Source organism: Miscanthus floridulus, chromosome 2 (genome assembly GCF_019320115.1).
Source record: "Miscanthus floridulus cultivar M001 chromosome 2, ASM1932011v1, whole genome shotgun sequence".
Classification (NCBI taxonomy): domain Eukaryota; kingdom Viridiplantae; phylum Streptophyta; class Magnoliopsida; order Poales; family Poaceae; genus Miscanthus; species Miscanthus floridulus.
In genome coordinates, this window is record NC_089581.1 from 90,165,358 (window position 1) to 90,170,934 (window position 5,577).

The window sequence follows — 5,577 nt, forward strand, 5'->3', positions numbered from 1 at the left end:
TCCTCAGAGAGAAAGCTACCATGGTTATAAAGAGAATTAGAAATGTGTAGAACACTCCACAACGCGTGAAGCAAAGAAAAAGAAGAGCGGGGAATTGGTCAAGGGTTATGGCACTCCACTAGTTATCTTAAGCCAGTGATTAGTGGCTCAAACATGGTTGAATTCACACCAAACTTGGTAATCTCATTCCTCACTTAAGGTACTTCGATAACTTAAGTTGGTTTGAGGATTGGTAGAGTAAAGCATCAGATTTGAGAAATATTTTGACAGTTCGGTCCCAAAATTTCAGAACCGAGCAGTTTTGGTAGATAATTTGTTTGGATAGTCAAACGGTGTCCGTTTGAGCTGAATTTTGGTCAGTAGTTAAAGGACTCTTGGATCTAAATGCCTACCAAAATTTGTGCACAATCGAGCAGTATTTTGTAGGATGTGAACTGATTACAAGAGGTACAGAATCTATAATTTTCTCGTTTGACTACTATCATTCTTCGTATTAGATGATTGTGTTTGCAGTTTAGGTCATATTGGCAATGTGATGACTGTTAATACTTTAGATGCCCTAGAGAAGACTCCTGGCATCCCTTTTTGCCTTGCTTTTGCCCTCTCATATCAACAATGCTGGAGCAGTCATGGTGTTCTACAAGTCAATTTGTGCCTTTGCGAGTCAAAAACAATTTGAAAAGTGTCAAACAACAGATTTTAGGCTTTGCTTATGAGTTGTTGATTGACATTAGAAAGGAAGCTTCAATGTCCAATGAAGTTCAACAAAGTTAATTTTGCGACAGTGCAAGTCAACCCAACTCACTGCGCCACTGCACCATGATGGCAAATTGTGCTCAACCTGCTTAGTAGTGTACTGTTTTTCCAGTCGATGTATACTTGCAACTTTCATTGACCTCTAGGCCTCTCTATCATCCTTTTTCAGCAAGGATCTCCAAGGCGGACTTGTCCTTAGTACATTCCATGTGTTTTTACCCAAGAGGTTGCCTTAGATTCAACCCAGATTACTGTTGCCGCTTGGATACAAGGATTTCCCCAAATAATGATCATTGAAAACGCTGAGTCAACAGATGTAGCTATCATATTCACCACTCACTTAACAAACTCAGATAATATAGTTGTCGGTGTTTCGCACAAGCACCGGCAAGTAAATTTATAGTGATGTGTGTTAGGCCCGGATGGTGCGCTAAAGGACACAAGATTTATACTGGTTCGGGCTGAATATTCCTGCATCTAGTCTGTTGCTGCTCGTGTTATTGGCACTGAAAATAGTTTGTAGTAGGGGGTACATATGGTCGAGAGAGGGACTGGTCCCAAGTCTCTGATGGAAGGGTCGAAAGGATGCCAAGAGCCTGGTAGCAGCTTGATTGTGTGTGATGTGTGTTGTTCATCTCGAGTCCGTCCCTTCGTTGAAGGAAGCACCTCCCCTTTTATAGATGAAGGGGATGACTTTACAAGTGAGAGGGCAAGGGTGCGTACACTTCCTAGCCTTGTTGTTCACGTCTACCAAGCCTTGTTGTCCATTCCGGTAGGTGTGAGAGGATGATAAGCGCCAACAATACTGTCGATGCCACTGTAGAATGTCAGGATGGCTACAGAGTACTGCCCCGCGTAGGGTATGGACACTAGTATAGTGGTTTTGACTTATCAGCCTTGCCTAGCCTTGCTCCGCACACCTTCTGGTTCCCTTGAGTCCCTGTCGGAGGGACGCGGGGTCAGGGTCTGAGGTAGCACTATGGGCAAGGCCTTCCGATCGGAGAAGGCGTCCGAAGGCTAAAGCGAGTGCTCCGATCTGGTGGACCCGAGGGGTCGTGAAGCAGGCGCCGCTCCCTCGGGACCATAACATGGTGATAGCACATCCATCATCTGTGGAGGTCGCGAGTCCTTTCCTAGAGCATAGTGGTTGTCGTATGTCTACGTTGGGTTTCGTGTCTGAGGGCCGAAGGCGGTGCCTACAACTCTGTAGGGCGAAGCACATGTGCCTGCAACACTATTCAGGCTCTGCTATGCCTGGAAGGGTCTAAAGCACCCATCCCTTCGCTCCCTAGCAGTACTTTTCCTACCAGGGTGCAGGGTATGGTCCTTGAAGCCATGGTTGACCCGAACGTCTTGTCCTACTCTATACCTATCATCATGAGGGGGTGGGAAGAGGTTGATAGGCGAGACGAAGCCAGTCCTTGGATATCGGACGAGGCAGAGTCTATCCCTAAGCCCTCGGGCAAGGCGGAGCTGGCCCTTATCCCTCGGGAGGGACCGAGCCCAGCCCTTGGGGGTCAGGCAAGGCGGAATCTATCCCTAAGCCCTCGGACGAGGCGTAGCTGGCCCTTTTCCCTCGGAAGAGACCGAGCCCAGCCCTCAGGGGTCGGGCAAGGCAGAGTTGGCCCAACAGCGTCGGACAAGGCGGAGTCTAACCCTTAGCCCTCGGGCGAGGCAGAGCTGGTCTGAGGGCATTGGGTGAGGTGGAACCAAACTCCCGTCATTCGGGCAAGGAAAGCAGCGGCGTCCTTGTCCGTCCGGGAGTTTTTAACGTTCGATGGTTATTGGTTCTGATGAGGACATGACACCCATGCATATGACCATGTTTGGCACATGGTATGGAGGGGTAGGAGGCCAGTAGGGGTGTCCAAGTCAAGAAGGAGGTCCGAGGCTAATTCGGTTCCAGTCCCCGAGGTGAAGGCCTAAAGCAACTCAAGTTCGAGTCTGCCTCGGCCTCTAGGACCAGTCTGCCTTAAACTGGTCACCCAGGATGCATCCGAACTCCGTTTTCGATGATCCACATATGGTTCGAAATATAATTTGATAAGGAAGCTAATACAAGTGGTTTCACATCAAAATACCTTCGGAATCAATGGGAATCACCGAAATAAGTCAGCGTCTAGAATCTGCCAGGGTGCTCCGACACCGTCTTTTGGTCCGTTGGACCGTGTATCGTGTTTGGGCCCATTAGGGGGCATGTCCAGGGGGGGTGATGCTCAAGACTCTATAAATCGCAGCCATCACTCTCCTTAGTGTTTGGGTTTTGTTTAGTTCTTGATTTTCTCGTGAAACAGACATCGTTTTGCTGCAACTGTGCCACCAAGGCTGCTTGCTGTGAACCAGGGCCCCAGTTCTTGATTTTATTCGCCTATGGTGATTAGTCCTTTCGAATAAAGACTTGAACTCCTTCTCATTATTATAAGCCTCATATTTATTTGCAATTTCAGATTGCATTTATCTCATTCTTGCTTGTGTTCTCGATTCGCTTGAAGGAAAGCCTTCTCGACGAGGTCAATCGCGTTCGCGTGGTTGATAACCAACGGAGCAGTGGTGCAACAGTTGCGGGGGTCTAAATCAGTCTTGGTTCGAAGCCTAGATCGTGAATGTCAAGTCTCCACCAATCGACGCTATCATACCTTTCGGAAGATCGGGCCTAGTCTACATCAAGTGGTATCAGAGACCTTGTTGCCCGTTAGGTATAACTTTGTTTTCCCCTTTAGATTGTTACTGTTTTTGCATTACCTATAGTCCACAAAAAGCCAAAAAATATATACATCATCACATATTCCCTGTCCTATAGCCTCATTGTGCCATGCAATTTTGTCTCTGTTTCGCATTATTGAGTTTGTGCCCTAGGTCAAGTTCTTGTTGCTGGTTTTAGATCGTTTTTAGTCCAGTTTGTGTTTTCCCCTTTGTTTTTTTATCATAATCCGTGAACATCTCCAAGTCTTGTTGAGTTTCCTTTGTATTCATCAAACCCTAGTCCACGCCATCTTATTTGTTACACTTGTCTTCACTGTTTCTATCAAATCCTTGCTGCCGTGACCAATTTTGCGCGCATTGTTCCCGTTTTGTCCTCTAATTCAGAGTCCATTTTTAAAACTAGTCTAGTTTTCGCATACGAACTTGGATTTCGACGTTCCATATATCAAAATTGATTAGAAAAAAAATTTGAATCCATCCATCCCTTGCTATTGTGGGGTCAGAGATTTTTATTTTGGTCAAAAAGTGGTCACAAGATCCTCTTTTCATGGTCATAAGGTCTTTATCGATTTCGAGCACGTCTTCTGAAAATTCCACAGGCCACGTCTTTCACTTGTTTAAGCTCATATTTTTTGTGGTTACTTCTTTTGTGCTCCTAAGTGAAGAAAAAATATAAAAAAAATAAAATGAAAAAGTCGAAGAATCCCAAAAAACAACGATAGCCCAAAAATAGAGAAAAAAGAGGGGCAAAAGTGGAACAATATCTAGAGGAGCACACAGAGAGCGCCATTTGAGTTGTGTTTGCGTGTGCTGATTTCTACCTTGTTCCTAATCATATTCTTGCTGTTCACTTCACTTGATACATCTGGTACTTGGAACGTGACTAGGCTAGCAACTAAGACAAGTACTTGGGATACTTATTCAGCTTTGCTATTCAGTTGCGAATATTGTTTTTCCTTGCTACTATATTGTGCCTATCCAAGCTCCACTTTCTTCTAACTAAGTACAGGTTCACCTTGCAACTGTTACACTCAAGCTACAATGGTATCACAGTCACCGACCGATTGCACCTCCTATTGCTTTGGTAAGAACACTTGTAAGACCGTGGTAAGACGCTTGAGAGTGTGTGACTTTACTCCTTGACCACATCCTATAGTAGTTCATAGGAAAATACATACTTGTGTGTTTTCTTGTTTGATTATAACAATGACAGGTTGTTCATATCCACTGACTTATGATGGTATAGGTGCTGATGAGTACATGGAGTGGGAAATTGCCATAGATAACATATTTGCTACTCACTTTTTGTGTCCAAGGAGGAAGGTAAAAAATGCATCTAGTGTTTTGTGACATTCTGCTTTATCTTGGTGGGAGTCTTTAGATCCTTCTAATAAACCTCAAACTTGGAATGATATGAAAGATCTTATGAGAGAAAATTTGTTAATCCATCTCTTGTAATTAATTCAAATAATGAGGTGCATCAACTAGATCAATCTCTTGTTATTCCCCCTGCTATGCCTAACCTTTTGCAGGACAATGTACAAAAGAGCGAGGATGACATGACAGAAAATGAGGAGCTCACAACCTCATATGTAAATTCAGAACCATCACTTCACAATGCACCTATTACTCCTGCTGAAAACACACATAATGCCCATGGTGCTACACTCATAGAAGGTGAGAATTGTTTTAATGTACTAAATTCTTCCACACACCATGCTATCATAGAGCAATTGTTAGTGGAACCCTCTCTTGATTTATCTTTGTCCATGATAATTTGCTTGATGTTCCTTGTGATAAAGATGAATTGGTTGATGATGCTTTAGTTTTACATGTTTTGGAACCAACCACTTGCGCTGAAAATAAACATGTTATTCATATTGCTACTAAAACTGATGAGTTCAAACTGTTGTCTTCTTTACATACTTTGGGTTACATTGAATTTGATGTTTTGTGTAACCTAGATTGTTTGGAGGACAGCCTATTTAAATATATTGATTTGCCTTGGTTTTCTAAACATACATATCATGTTATTGGCAAATATAACAACAAGGGACAATATATGATACATCGAGTATACATTCGCAGTAATATGAATTCTCCTTTTGTTGTACAAGA